General features: G+C 41.2%; 1 long non-coding RNA gene across 3 annotated transcripts in view; it reads right to left on the bottom strand.

Moving 5' to 3' along the window:
- Nucleotides 1-15,966, bottom strand: part of LOC138284223 (uncharacterized) — a 120,611-nt gene extending 104,645 nt beyond the window's left edge. For all 3 annotated transcript variants that reach the window (XR_011201363.1, XR_011201362.1, XR_011201364.1), the window contains exons 1-2: nucleotides 15,902-15,966; nucleotides 14,821-14,889 (exon numbers count right to left, since the gene is read on the bottom strand). This is a non-coding gene — a long non-coding RNA (uncharacterized lncRNA). The remainder of the gene's footprint in view (nucleotides 1-14,820; nucleotides 14,890-15,901) is intronic.
- Nucleotides 15,967-16,554: the final 588 nt, after the last annotated feature.

Genomic DNA, 16,554 nt, shown 5'->3' with positions numbered 1-16,554 from the left:
ACAAGTAGAACGTGTTTATGGAAATTTGAGAAATAAATGTAGAATATAAAACAATAAATGTAAAATGAAATTCTGGATGCTTGAGAAATGATGGTGACGTCTAGAAATGACTTCTGCTTTCTATATCTTTCTTCCAGCCAGCATACATGTATTTGTTTGTGTATGTGTGTGTGTTTGTTGTCATGTAGGGAGAAATAAGATGGTCTAACAGGATCCCTATGAAATCATACTGTTTCTGCTGCAATAACAGGTAATATATTACATATCAGGGTCATATTCCTATTTTTTGTGTTAATTGCTCACCTCTTTGGGAGACTTAAGATGAATATACAGTTTTACCACTTTGGCCCTCTTTTTACTACTTGCTTTTGGCAGCTCGTCTGCCATAGCCCTTCAGCTACTAATAACATACACCACATAGGTATGGCTTTATGAAAACCTGAGTTATAAATGTGAACTCAAACTAGAGGCTGCAATTAATGTGAACACTTTTGGTTAGCCTTTAGCCTCCAAAAATAAAACAAGCTTTGATTTTATTGTCTTTTGATAATCAGTGTATATACTGGGGCATAATTGTGATTATATGGAACTTTGTTTCTACACACTGTTACTATTATTTTGTAGATCTGACAAAAACTTGATGTTTTGGATAAAACATGTCAGCTTCAAATTTCTAAAAATAATCATTATTTGGTGAATAAAAACATATGAATGAAGAACATTTGCATTTTGTTGTGGGTATACTTTGTGACTTTTATAATTGTTAAGAAACCCAAATATTTTGGTCTTTTGGTATTCACATTTGGGGCAATATTATACAAAGTGCCCTGGGAGTGCAACAGTTGTTTGCACCCACATCGTAGGCATTATGATATCACAGAAGGGGTCACAGATCTGTCTTTGGCCCTTCAGTAATGTGGATCGTGTCAGTGCTAAATCTGCACTGATGCAATCCCAAAGGAGTGTGTCCCCATATGCATGGGGTGTGACCCCAAATAAATTGAGGAAATACTTTCATTTGTCGATATGTCATATTATAAAATTGGCACAGAAGCTTAAGGAAGTGCACTGACTGTGTGCACCTAGAGGTATGGCACAGTGAGTGCAACCCCCAAGGGAGCCCCTTGTAAAGAGGGACAGGGGTCCAAGGCCCCCCCAGGCATACCCTGCAAACAATGGAAGTCACTCACTGAACCCACCTGCAAGGGGATCCCTGACCCCCTTTCAAAGTGAAAGGCTGACAAGCAGCTCCAAACAGCTAGCCCACCTTTCATTAATGTGCTATTCAGATGGCAGACATGAGTTCTGCACAATTGAATGGATAGAGTCCCATGCTATATGTCAAAATACCAGCACAACAATACTGTGATGCAAAAATGTCAATGTAAATATATGAAAACCAACAAACAAATGTGACTAGTCTCAAAGAGACAAAGGAACTCACTCGTAGGGAATTACCTTTTATCTGGGAGCTCCTTTGAGCCATAGTGTGTCTCCCAATATGTGTAGGACCAATGGATTCTCAAAAAATTGACATGTGCAGCCTCACACACCTGGGTGTTATGCTTCATCATTGGCCATTCCTCATTCACCAGAGAACATTCTATTGGTGAATGGGATCCCTGTTCTTGTGAGGAGTGCTTTCAGTGGTGGGTGTCCATGGAACCAGGATCTGGTGAATATACAAATCCCTATGGTCTAGCCCAAGGATTTCCCTTTATTAAGGATAGATTTAAGGTATGATTAAAAACTATGGTGATATATGGGACTGCCTATTATCCCTATATCTGAATCAACAACATGTTTCAGTCTTTATTATAGCCCTGTACTTCAAGACCTAGAACTCTAGTTTCCTAACTCCTATTCCAAAATCATCTTTATTTATCTATCAACAGGCACACTGTTGAATGAAGATGAGTTTGGAATAGGAGTTAGGAAAATAAGATTTTGGGTCCTGAAGAAAGGCTGGGACCTGTTACAGAGCCATGATAAAGGCTGAAACATGTTGACCTATTGTGATGCAGGGATAATAGTGTCTGTGTCTGACTATAGATGAATTAACATGGTTTTAGAAGGGATCTTTGAGGGTTTGGACAGGTGGAAGCATCACCATAAATCTGTGGTAATCTTGCCAGGCCAAATGTGCGGTTTCTCCACTGTGTTTAAGTCAGGGAAATGCTGGGTTTACACTGACATAGCCTCAGCTGACTTTACCAACAAAACCTTTGATTTGACAGCTGATCAGCCACTGGTCTGACAAGTCAGAGTGACATTCACTCAAAGTATTCATGGCAGTGCGACTGCCACTGATTTTCCCTATCTGGGTATGCTATGCAAATCACAGTGGTTCCGGGAAGGGAAATTGCTCAATAGTCCCTTAGTGCGGCAAGCGTTCTCCGTGTGCATCAGATTTGATGGAGCTTTTTCTTATTCAAGTCATAATTACATATTAACATGAATCTGTTGTTATTGAAACCATAATGTTGTGAAGTGCAGAACGGGGTTTTCCTGGCCCTGCTAACCTCAAGTATTAATCCCTTTGCTGCCAGGCCTTTACCCCTCAGGTGCCAAGCCTTTTTTGGACTATTTGGGGCACTTCATGCTTAGGCCCTCATAACATTTTGCTACCCATGCCAAATTTGTGTCCTTTCTCCCAACATCCTAGGAATTCTAGAGATACCCAGACTTTGTGGGTTCCCATGAAGGAGACCAAGAAATTAGCCAAAATACAGCAAAAATTTAGTTTTTTTAAACAAAATGGGAAAAAGGGCTGCAGAAGAAGGCTTGTGGTTTTTTCCTTGAAAATGGCATCAACAAAGGGTTTGTGGTGGTAAAATTACCAGCTTCCCAGCCTTCAGGAACAGGCAGAACTGAATCAGAAAACCCAATTTTTCAACACAATTTTGGCACTTTCCTGGGACATACCCCATTTTTACTATTTTTGATGCTTTCAGCCTCCTTCCAATTAGTGACAGAAATGGGTGTGAAACCAATGCTGGATCCCAGAATGCTAAACATTTATGAAAAGTAGACAACATTCTTCATTCAGCAAGGGGTAATTTGTGTAGATTCTACAAGGTTTTCCTACAGAAAATAACAGCTGAAATAAAATAATATTGAAATTGAGGTGAAAAAAAAACAGCCATTTTTCTCAACGTTTTACTCTGTAACTTTTTCCTGCAATGTCAGATTTTGGAAAGCAATATACTGTTACATCTGCTGGACTCTTCTGGTTAAGGGTATATATAGGGCTTGTAGGTTTATCAAGAACCCTGATACCCAGAGCCAATAAATAAGCTGCACCTTGCAATGGGTTTTCATTCTATACCGGGTATACAGCAATTCATTTGCTGAAATATAAAGAGTGAGAACTAGGTATCAAGAAAACCTTTGTATTTATGAAATGGGCACAAGATACGGTGTTGAGAAGCAGTGGTTATTTGCACATCTCTGAATTCTGGGGTGCCCATACTAGCATGTGAATTACAGGGCATTTCTCAAATAGACATCTTTTTTACACACTGTCTTACATTTGGAAGGAACAAATGTAGAGAAAGACAAGGGGCAATAACACTTGTTTTGCTATTCTGTGTTCCTCCAAGACTCCCAATAAAAATGGTACCTCACTTGCATGGGTAGGCCTAATGCTCACTACAGGAAACGCAACATGGGCAAATCTAATTTTTTAATTGAAATCTGACATGTTTTTTGTGAAGTGCCTAGCTGTTGATTTTGGCCTCTAGCTCAGCCGGCACCTAGGGAAACCTATCAAACCTGTGCATTTTTTAAAGCTAGACACCTAAGGGAATCCAAGATGGGGTGACTTGTGGGGCTCTCTCCAGCTTCTGTTACCCAGAAACCTTTGCAAACCTCAACATTTGGCCAAAAAAACACTTTTTCATCACATTTCGGTGACAGAAAGTTCTGGAATCTGAGAGGAGCCACAAATTTCCTTCCACCCAGCATTTCCCCAAGTCTCCCGATAAAAATGGTACCTCATTTGTGTGAGTAAACCTAGTGCCCACGAAAGGAAATGCCCCAGAACACTATGTGGACACATCAAAATTATCAAATACTAAACTACCAGTTTTTGGAGGAGGGGGTGAACTGCATTTGTGGTCCTGGGCTCAGCAGCCATCTATGGAAACCTACCAAACCCAAACATTTCTGAAAATTAGACACACAAGGGAATCCATTAGGTGTGACTTGCGTGGATCCCCCAATGTTTTCTTACCCAGAATCCTCAGCAAACCTCAAATTTAGCTTAAAAATCAAATTTTTCCCACATTTCTGTGTGGTATCACCATACTGGGACAAATTTCCTACCACCCAACGTTCCCCTCAGTTTCCCAGTAAAAATGATACCTCACTTGTGTAGGTGGACCAAGTGCCTGAAACGGGGAAGACCCGAAAACATGTTGAAATTGAGGGAGAACCAAAGCGGCATTGGCAGTTTGAAAAAAACATTTTTAGGCTGGCAAGTGGGGCAGAATTTTTATCGGTATAGAGGAGACAATGCTGGGTGATTGGAATTTGGTGGATTCCTTCAGATTCTGGAAGGTTCCATCACAAAAATGTGGAAAAAATGTGTGATTTCCAGCAAAGTTGGAGGTTTGCAGGGCATTGTGGGTAAGAGAATGATGCGGTGTGCATGTGAGGCACACCACCCTGAACTCACCCAGATGTTTAGTTTTCAGATGTGTCTAGGTCTTGTGGATTTTTCTACATGGCAGCGTCCCAAAGTCCAAAAAATGCAGCCCTCACCATTCCGAGTGGGACCATTTTGAGAGTTAGCCAAGCTCTCATGGCCCAAATGTAAAACCAAAACCCCAAATAATCAAATGCCCTCTTGCTTGCCATGGGATAAGATGTTTTAGTGTGCGGGGGGGGGAGAAAAGACTGTTATCTCCTTCAGTTGGGTTGGGACATAACCATGCCCATACTGGTTGGTAGCCACCACCACACTATATATATATATTTTTTAATTCCCTGGCAACTATTAGACTTTCTGCCCCACCCGGGTGTGGATCGTGGGTAATTGCCCCATCTGCCCACTGGTGGGCAGGACAACTTTGGCCCCAATTATTTGGGGTGGGGGTATGGCATACTCCCACCCTCTTATTTTGAAAAAAAAAATCTTCTGTGGTCTCTAGTTGGCTTTCTGCCCCCGGTAGGGGCAGATGAGCCTTGCAAAATTAGGCTGATCTGCTCCCAAGGGGGGCAGATATGGCCAACAGTAATGTGCCCCCATGAGGAGCGACCCTTGCCCAAGGGGCTGCCCCCCCCAAACAAAACACACACATACACACACACCAATCCCTGGTGCCTAAATGGTTTCTGCCCCCCCCGGGGACAGATCGGCCTAATAGAAATAGGCTCCAAGGGGAGCAGAAATGGCCTAAAAACAATTTCCCCCCTCCACCTGGGAGCAACCCTTGCCTAAGGGGTCGCTCCCCTTATCAATATAAATAAAAAATTTAAAAATCCCTGGTGTCTAGTGGCTTCTGCCCCCCTCAGGGACAAATCGGCCTAATTAATATAGACCAATCTGCCCCAGGGGGTCAGAAAAGGCCTAGTAAAGAAATTGCCACCGGGGGAGCAACCCTTGCCTAAGGAGTCACACCCCTTATCAATATAATTTTTTTTTTAAAACATCCCTGGTGCCTAAAGGCTTCTGCCCCCCCGGGGGCAGATCGGCCTAATTAATATAGGCCGATCTACCCTCAGGGGGGCAGAAAAGGCCTAATAAAAATATTGCCCCCTGGGGAGCAACCCTTGCCTAAGGGTTCGCCCCCCTCATCAATATAAATAAAAACAAAAAAGAAATCCCTGGTGTCTAGTGGCTTCTGCCCCCCCTGTGGGAAGACTGGCCTTATTAATATAGGCCAATCTGCCCCCATAGGGGGCACAAATGGCCTTAAATAAAACACCCCCCTTGGGGAGCGGCCCTTGCCCAATGGGCCGCTTCCCTCTTGTAGTTGAATTAAAAAAAAAAAAAAATACCTGGTATCTAGTGCCTTCCTGCATCACGATCGCTATGCGATCATGCTGCAGGAATGCACAGAGAGACATGAAAAGGGAAGGAAAAGCCTTTCCTTCCCTTTTCATGCCTCTCTGCCTCTCTGGCCCCCTTACTGAGGAGAAACTAATCAGTTTCTCCAAGTTTCTCCTCGGGTCGCGCTGGAAGCATTGCTTCTAGCGTGACGGAAGTTGACGTCTGATGAGGTTAGCGCACGTTGGCGCGCTGACATCATCAGACGTTATTGAGGTGGTCAGGGAAGGGAGGGGAAGTGATTCCCCTTTCAGCCTTGCCAGCGCTTCCCCCGAGGACCTATACCAGGACGTAAAGGTTACGCCTATGGCGCCTCAGCGCCGCGCCACCGGACGTAACCATTACATCTGTGGCAGAGAAAGGGTTAACAAGGCCTCAACTCCATTTTGAATTATCATAGCTGCTGCGTCATAATATTTACTGTATGTTTATATTTCTCATTGACAATGCACCCAGCAAAATGTGCACTGTTCGTTTTTTTAATGACAAGTTATTCTCGAAGAACTCCGGAGAAAGCTGTTCAGTACTTTTCCTGCTCTCTCACTGTAGGCCTTTCATCTATGAGTCTTTCCATTGTCTATGTAACCAGGTTTGTTCTGATATGTCCTATGACATTAGGTCAGATGGGGTTCATAATTATTCATCTAGGAGGATAGTGCTACAATGGTGGTATTATATGAAGTTTTATCATGCTTATCTATGATATGCTTTTGTATTGATACATTTTCTCACCCCATGCTGAATGTGAGAGTTCCATTGCTTTCTATGTTGGTAATTATTTATAAAAGGCCTTCACAATTTGGGTGTGAGCTAGACTTTTTTAGTTTCTATTAAGGATGCCGCCCTATTTTCTTTCGATTTACTGCACATTCTGAACTTTATCTATTTTTTACATTTTCCTCATTGCTGCATTTATTTTAAATGGAATATTTTTATGGCAATTGATTTATTTGTCTAAAGACTGAATTATTGAGGCTCACAATATATTTTTGTCTTCTGTATTCCACCTTAGCATTTTAATAAACCTCATGGTTTTTCTAATTTACTGATCTTGAGCTCCCTTTTTGAGGCAGTCCTTATAGATTGCCTGCATTTGAAATGCTATTTTGAATCTTGTCTTTATGGCACACACAAAAAGATAGGCCTTTCCTATCTTTATGTGCTGAGTTCTCCACCCCAACTGCAGAGTCTTCACAGCCATAAAATTACTAGTAGCAAAATTAAAATGGGGGTTTATGACTATCACAAAATAGTAACCTTATACAAACGTGTACGTTTACCTTTGTGATTCTGGCCCTCATTATTTGCCCCATTTGTCCATCTAAGTGAGAAGGGGCTGATGTGTTTCCAGTGAAAAATTTGGATTTATATGTTCTTGGATAAGGTAATCAGATTTGTTGAAATCCAAGATCTTGAGATACAATGTTGAACTTCTCTACAAAGTAGTGGTGTGTTTTGTGAGGCACCACCTACACACTGTGATAGGGTTTTTTCTGAAAATTATAAGTACTTTTGAGTTGTATATGTTCCAACCAGAATTAGGTATGTGTTTGTTTATTCTTGGGTGCACAGGAGTGAAGAAGTTAATCAGAGGTAGATTACTCATGGTTGAGAATCTGCTCTGCTATGATTAACAGTAGCTTGGGGTAAAATTGTAATTATGCTGTAGCAATCAGAGTAGTTCTCGTAATTTCATGTTACTCTTTGATGCAAGATTATTGAAAATGACGTGATGACATCCACTCACATAATTTAGAGTAATATGGAGGAAAGATGTCCACTGCAAGATCACAGACACAGACTGATAGTGGTTACTGCTTGTGTTCTGCATTTAGTGCTATTTTGATGGTGCAAAATGCATCCTCTGGTCAACTTTGGCTGAGAGCTAAGTGCATGTTTACACTCCTCATGTAATTTTCCTCTAATTTTGCATTGTTATGCTACTGCAAATAACGTGAGTTTCACCCCTAATTAGCAGTGCAATGATGATACTGGTTCTTCTTTATCTAGTGAGATAGGCTTTAATCTTTCTTCCTCTTATTTAGAATGAGTAGACAAGACTGATTTTGTTTGTGTGATGGTTTGTTGTAGCTGAGGGTGTTTGTGGTGATTTAATTCACAAAGAAGTTGCACTGCAATTGGTTAATTGTCACTTGAGAGTCTACAGAGATTGGTAAGGAGTCACCACAAGTCACGTTTTCACTGGTCAGTCGCAGATGTAGGTTGTGCACTGATTGAATGGCCTTTGTCATAGCCATGCTGCTATTGGCTGAGTGCTTTTGTATTTTGTGCAATATTTATATAATTAGATAGGAGAGATGGGTGCTGGTTTGAAAAGGCCGTGTGTTCCTAAGGTTTATTTTATGGAAGGTATAAAGATTTCTCTTGAAAGTTCCCCTGAATGTAAAATGATTGAAGACGTCAGTTTTAATATGTGTATCTGGTTAAAAGACTGGAACAAGATAACATCTGGTGACAAAAACATGCAACTTCCTTTGGAGGGTAGCTTTAATGTCAGAAAGCGGAACTACCTGAGATATATGATGTGTAAAAGAAAGTCACAACCAAGACCTACACAATTTGAGGCATTAAATGAATGGAATTGAGTGGCCATTTAGAAAGAAAGAAGGAGAATGAGAAAGTAAGCCAATAGTTAGAAGCGATGTGGAGCAAGCAGAGAAAGATACAATAATGGGTGTGCATATATTCCCTGCAATAATTAGTGAGACAGTCAAGAAGAAAATTTAATGAATCTGAAAAAAAGAAGCAAAAAAAGACGAACAATATGATTCAGATGAGGTAGATAATTTCTTAAATGATTTATTAGATTGAAGATTTCCTCCCTACACTAATAACACACAGGCACAGGGACGACCAGCACATGATATGTGTGCAGGACAACCAAGCACATCCAAGCATAAAATAGCTGTGCCGAGTGTACCGCCTGACAGTACATGGAGACTAGCTACACCTGGTCCTCGTGAGATTATTGCTACAGATGCTGTTCATACAGCTGTCCAAGTTGTTGAGGCTGTTGCTTCTGCAGCACAACCTGATGCACCTGAACCAGAAGGGAGAGAAATAGTACTGGAAATTTGAAAATTGAGTTTGGAGATATTTTCCAGGGTATGATTGATGTGGGCATTTAGGAAATGCAATTACCATTGACTTGAAATCAATATTAACTGTTGGAAATGGCCTCTCTGCAGGGTCATCCCCAAACATTTTGCCTTCCTCCTTCTCTTTTTCTGACCTCGTTTTTGCTGGTTTTAGGACTCTGCACACTTTACCACTGCTAACCACTGCTGAAGTGCATATGATCTCTCCCTTAAAACATGGTAACATTAGCTCACACCCAATTGACATATTTAATTTACCTGTAAGTCCCTAGTAAAGTGCACAGCATGTGCCCAGGGCCTGTAAACTAAATGCTACTAGTGGGCCTGCAGCACTGATTGTGCCACCCACATAAGTAACCCTTTGCCAAGCCGCAAACTCTCCTTTTTCTACATATAAGCCACCCCTATGTAAGGCCCTAGGTAACCCAGAGGGCAGGGTGGTGTGTGGGTAGAAGGCAGGATATATATCTGTGTGTTATATATCTCCTGGTAGAGGAAAGATCCTAAATTCATGTTCCACTGCTGGAAGGACTGCTCCTTTCATAGGCTAACATTTAGGCTACGCTCATAAACTCTTTGAGTGGTAGATTCTGATCAGAAAGAGGTAAACAGGTCATATTTAGTATGGCCAGAAAGGTAATACAAAATCCTACTTATTGGTGGGGTTCGATTTTATATTATTATTTTTGAAATGCTACTTTTAGAAAGTGAACATTTCTCTGCACTTAAATCCTTCTGTGCCTTATAGCCTGCCTCCAATCCATGTCTGGGCTGGTTGACAGCTTCCTTGCGCATTTTACCCAGACAACCACAAAACACAGGATGCTCAGTCCCACCTGCACACATCTGTTGCACCGCGGCCCGCCGCAGCCCAAGTAGAAAGTTTGGGTCGGGACGCAGGTAGAGCTGCGGTTCATTTTCTTGGCCGCAGGGCGTGCCGCGTCCCTTTTTTCCAAAATTATCTTGCACGAGGCCCTAGATTAGGTATCTGGCCTCGGGGAGTTCAGGGCACGGCACTCTCTCAAAATTAGTAGTAGGCACCCACACCACCCCCTTACTTACCTGGTGTTACCTGTTCTTTTCTTTGTCTTCTTTTCTCTTCTTTCTCCTTTTCTTCTTTCCTTCATTTTTACAAATAGGAGTCATGTTCTTCTTTCTCCCAGCATGCCTTTCTTCTACCTCTTTCCCTGCATGCATTAGGATCCTTTTCTAAAATGGTGTCTTCATCTATGTTCTCCTGTGGTCCTTTCCCAATCCAACATGGTATCCTTTTAATTCCTGTCACTTCCTGTTTTAGGGTATATAATGAGTGGGATTCTTGCTCTCCTTGCGCTGCAACACTTCCTTTGGTGGTGATCATGCTCCAGTTGTTTTTCCTCCAGCCTTTTCCCTCACCTGTTCCAGTGTCTTTCAGTATTTTGTTTCTTTTTATTGGAATACTTACCTTTTTGTGCTTATTCTCTGTTCCAGAGAGTTCCAGCCATAGAGGTTTTTCCTTTTGAGGTTTTTTCCTCTGGGACTCATTCTGGACGGCACGGACTGCCTTTTAATGTCCCTTTGTCAGCAGCACCGTGGCTACCAGAAAGGGCCGCACTTACCTTGCTCAAGGCAGAACCTACAAGGATCAAGACAACTCTACAGTTCTAGTTGGCCTGAGTCGTAAGCGATGAGTGCTCTGTGACAGATTGCACTGCCCAGAGAACCACTTTTCGTCAAGCAGTATGGAGAATACATTGACGGCTGCTGCAGAAACCAACCGGTCGCTACTCATAAGCATCCAACAACAGGCCCAGGAACTGCAACAATTACAAAATGAAAATGCGGCTTTACGACAAGCTTCGGTTTCCAGAACAAAGGATGTTCCCACTGTCTCAGCTAATACGCTACGTTTTTCAGGAAATCCCAACAAGTTGCATGAATTCCTTGATGCTCTGAGAGTCTATTTTGCATTACGACTGTCCCAATTTGCGCAAGATAAAACTAAAGTGGGATATTTATTTAGTGCCCTGTCTGGTCCTGCTTTGGCCTGGGCCACTCCTTTGGTAGCTTCCAATGATCCTGTGCTTGATTATTCAGCTTTTGTCGCTGCCTTTAAACAAATATTTGCACGCCCAGGATTGGAGTCATCTGCTGAGGAAGCTTTATGTGATATCGAGCAAGTAACCCAGATTGTTCTACAATATATAACGCGTTTTAGACAACTGGCAGCAGAGACTACTTGGGAAGAATGCAAAGTCCTTGCCGGGTGGAAAATAATAGACGCATTGTCTGCGTGCATCTGGAAATCCAACGCACACCCTTTGTTTTCTTCGCATTCCCTCCTCTGTGGTCTCGGTGCAAGTAATTTTAACACATACCAGGTACTTTTTTCTTGCAAGAGACACTTGTTGCTTTTTAAAGACCAAAGACTCTTCTTATCATTACGAAAGTGATATTTCAACTTGTACTTATCAACTCTTCATAGTTTTGACCTTAATTCATTCAGATGAATATCGTATATTTTTCTAAAACTGTGTGGTGTACTTTTGTGGTGTTTTCACTGTTTATTCATTGATTTATTGAACAAATACTTTACACATTGCCTTCTAAGTTAAGCCTGACTGCTCAGTGCCAAGCTACCAGAGGGTGGGCACAGGATCATTTGGATTGTGTGCGACTTACCCTGACTATGATTGTGGTCCCTACTTGGACAAGGGTGTATACCTCAGCCAACTAGTGATCCCATTTCTAACAGTAACCATGTGCAGTTTAAAAAAAGCACCCCAAAATGTTTTTTTAATTGCAATAGACCACACACATGCCCCTTGGGAATATGTGGGCTCTACATGTGCACCACTATTTTTGGGGTGCACCAAGCGGGGGACTTTTGCCCTTTGCCATCCTTGGTTTTGCATTTACCAAATAGTGATTTCCTGATCACTGTTTGGGAATGCAAAACGGGACCATTTACACAAATGCAATGGGATTCCTTATTTGCAATTTTCTAATAGCGATTCCTACTTTGTGGAAATCGTTATTAGAAAATTGGTGTCAGTTTACATAGCATTTTCCATTTCCTAAATAGTGTTTTTTATGAAGTCACTATTTAGGAAAAGCAAAATTGCATTTTAGTACATCTGGCCAAAAATCCCTCATTATGAGATATACAGCACAATCCTTTGATCATAAAAAGTGACTTTCCTCAGTTTACACATAATGCAATTAATTCACAATGATGGTAGGACGTTTGCATGTTTGGAGCTGTCCTAGTGGTATAAAAAAGAGGCCCATATGTAGAATTTGAGGTGAAAAGCCACCCTATATCATTTCTGATTGATACTAGAGCTACCCACTCCATGGTTCACTCAATGGAGGTTCCAAACCTACCCATCTCAGAAAAAGAAGACCATGTTGTAGGAAAGTTGTAGGAATCAGTGAAAAATAGAATACAAATCAAGTTTCATAAAATGCCCCTGAAAAGATTGGTTCTAACGAAAGTGATCACCAATTCATATGTATGATGCAAGTCCTATTAATTTGTTAAGAAGGGATTTGCTTTCCAGGGTGAATTATATGATTTATTGCACACCAGATAAGACCTCAATTCAAACTCAAAATGAGGATTTTCAATTCAAATAAAACTGCAAGAGCCAAAAGTTCAGTGATTCTCAGTTCTTATAAAAGATGACCTGTCTCTTGGGTTAAGACACACAATTAAAGAAGAGGTGTGATATTTCACAGGTAAAGAACAGGATTATTAATCAGTACAGAACCATTGAAGACACAATAAAACCAATGTGCCCTCAATCATGTCACTATAAACTTTCAAATAATAAAACCAATTTGCCCTCAAACATGTCATTATAATCTTTCAAAAGAATGGAGAATGAAGCCTGCCACTGGGAAGATGATAGAGCAGGGAATTCTAGGCAAGATGGTTTGTAGTCCTTGGAACTCTTTTGATGGGCATTATAAACCCAAGAGGGTTTTCCAAGATCTTAGAAACTTAAATAAAATTGCAGTTCCATGTTGTCTGGTGGTAGCAAACCCTGCTGAGTTTTATTTTAGATTCCTGAGAATGCTGAATGGTAAACAGTCTTTAAATTGTGCCAAGCATTCTACTCTGTTCCTCTTCATGAAGATATCAATATATGTGTCATATCCCACAATGGCATACAGAGAGCCCCTCAATCCTTACTCAGATCCTAATGGAAAAATTGGAAAATCTGCAGCTGCACTGTAACTCAGCCCTGGTGGAGATCATAGATTACCTGATGGTTGCTTCAAACACAAAAGAAGACTGCAAGTTGGATACAATTGTGCTCCTGCACCAATATAAAGTTCCACCTACATAACTTCAGTACTGTTTGAGAGAAGTGATCTACCTTGGTCACCGACTGCCATTAAAAAAACAAATCACTTTTTTTAAAGCTTTTAGGCCCAGATTTAAGAGGGACGTGCACCATTCTAATGCCACATTAGCATCATTTTTTTATGCTAATGTGGCAAAGGAAGGCCAAAAATGCTGTGCCATATTTACAAAGTGACGCAATGCATGCATTGTGCAACTTTGTAACCCTTTGAGCCGCATTATGCCTGCACAAGGTATAATGTATGCAAAGGGGGCATTCCCCCGTTAGGGTGGCCCACAAAATGGTGCAAGGAAATCTAAGAGATTTCCTTGCGCCTTTTTTTTGGCACTTTTAACGCCTGCTCCGAGCAGGTGTCAAAAGGAGGCTTCCATTGGTTTCAATAGGCCTCTGGGTGCTTTGTAGGATTAGAGTAAAAAATGTTGACGCTAATCCTGCAAAGCGCTGGACTGGCGTAAATTATTATGATGCTAGTACCTCTGACTACCGCCATGGTGCACTGTATTTTAAATATGGCGCAGATATGGTGCTGTTAGGGGGCTGCTAAGGGGTACAATGAAAGTGGCGCTGCACTTTTCATAAATCTGCTCCTTACTATGTCTTATAAAACACTGCATGTCAGAGGGCTAGAGTACTTGAATACAAGGTTCCAACAGAATTCTAGACTCTTCTTTTACTAAGAATGTAAGGGTTCCAAGTTTAAAAAAAGTTCTTTGGGGAGGCCAGAGCTTTTTACTGTCCACTGAAAAAGCGTGGAAAAAGCTACCCATGCACTTAAAACCCAGTCCAACTTGATCCTCTTGAGGAAAGGGCTTAAACCTGGGTTTTTTCAAACAAAACTTGTCTAATTACCTATTTCTGTTTCTAACAGTTCACCGGCATCAAGACACCATTGGGCATTCACGCACTTTATACAACTCAACCTAAACGTAACCATCACAATGAAAAAGGCGCAAAGCAAGAAAAGTGTCAAAAGAACAACTTTCTGCAATCCTGAAAGTGTTTCTTATGGCTACCCATTTTTTGGGAATGGTTGGCTACTGTTGTGAGTGGATTCTACATGTTTCTCTTGTTGCAGAGCCCTTAGAAAGGGTTACTCATAGTGACATAGTGGATCTGGTTCTCTAATGACAAATGAATGCGTGCCTTCCTGAAACTCAGAGACAAACTCTGCAGACCACCAGCTCTAGGAATGCCATATTATGATAAAGATTCCTTTTAGTATTGTCACAAAAGAGAAGGGTGCGCACTCCCAGTCCTAGTCCAGAAGCATGATGACATAAAGCGGCCTGTCACTTACTTCTCTGCTACAGTAGATTCACTAGCCACAGCTCTTGATGGTTGTCTGAAATCCATAGCAGATTTTCACCTGGTAATAAGGCAGAGTAAGGAGATTGTGATGTGATACACAATTATTGTATTAGTTCCTCATTCAGTTAAGATTTTGCTGACTGACACACAAACTCCACACTTCACAAACAGCCTCCTGACATAATATGAGCAAACAATATTGGCCGCTGAGAACATTTCAATCAGAAGGTGCAATACTTTGAATCCTTTAACACTGATGCTAACTCCAAACAATGATGAAGATAATGAAGAATTTGGCCATGATTGCACTGATGTAACAGAATTGCGTACCAAATGAACACCAGACATAAAAGACACACCACTTGAAGTGGCTGCTCTAACCATCAAGGAATAGTGAGAACAACTTACACATTCTGTTCTGTTCCTACAATTAATGAAGCATTATTGTAGGGTCATGTTCACTAGTGGCAAAGAATGTTAAGAGGGAAAGAATATTATGGGGATAAAGGTTCTAGGAGGGGGCTGGTAGAATGGTGAGTCTGGAGGAGGGAGCTGGTCGAGGAAGCAGCTGGTAGTTATGCTGGATGTACGTGTTGTTATTTACTGGAATAAAGAATAATCAGCATCAACTATTTCCGTGTGGTTACTACATAATTTGCCGACGAGCGATACTCTGCGCAGGGGGCAGAGTGATACATCATAACTCCCAACCCCTGGTTATGGACAGAAATAACCGAACGACGCGTAAACTAAGTGGAGAAAAAGACTGAAATCGACGATATCGCATCAAAGAACAATTTGAGTAAACGGCAAGTAATATTAATATTTAACTAATATTAATGAAAGCAGCGGTCTATGCCCGAGTGCAGTGTTTAAGTATAATCGAGCTCCACGTGCCGTTACCTGGCGATTGCCTTTCGTTCTGTGCGTGTGTTGTCCAACAGACTGAGAACAAGTGCATGTTGTGCACGAGACTGAGAATAAGCGCGTGTTGTGCGCAAAACTGAGAACAAGCGCACAACTGCAGAGCGATCTCCGAATCCAAGCAGAGATCCTGAAACGGAGCTTACCTTTTACAGATCTACTTGATCTGCCAGCTAAAGAAGTTCTTCTGACGACTTCGGGTGTGGGCGTGGCAAAGTGAACTCGACTTCCTCTTGCCAGAGTGAACCTGTTTCCTGCTGTCTGAAGTATAGAAAGTAAAGAAGGACTACGTGAAGGACAGAGGAGGAAGAAAAGAAAGAAAAAAAAAGTACTGTTAAAGCATTTCAATAGAGTTGTTATTATTTTAATTTCTTGCTTTAAATTGTTATTTTAGTTTCTTAATTTAGATTGTTATTTTAGTAAATTTTTGTAGTTCGTTATTTTACATTTCTTACAGGATGGCTGAACAGAACATGTCTTCACCACCATGTTTTCTTCCTGTGCCAGGTGAACCAACTAAAGCGTGGAAGAGATGGAAAAACATATTTTCCACTTATTTATTGGCCATAGGAGGGGATAGGTATAGTCCCATAAGAAAACAAGCGATATTACTTCATCATCTAGGAGCGGAAGGGAGAAGAATTTATGATGACTTACCTGAAATACCTTTGAGTGATGGTGTTGGTCAACCTTCGAATGTTTATGAGATGTCATTGCAAATGTTGGAAAAACATTTTACTCCCAAGTTGAGTATAGTATTTAAATGCCATAAATTATTTTCCCGTGTTCAGGGTCAGGA

This window comes from Pleurodeles waltl, chromosome 3_1 (genome assembly GCF_031143425.1).
Source record: "Pleurodeles waltl isolate 20211129_DDA chromosome 3_1, aPleWal1.hap1.20221129, whole genome shotgun sequence".
Lineage (NCBI taxonomy): Eukaryota > Metazoa > Chordata > Amphibia > Caudata > Salamandridae > Pleurodeles > Pleurodeles waltl.
This window is presented reverse-complemented; position numbering and strand designations above follow the sequence as displayed.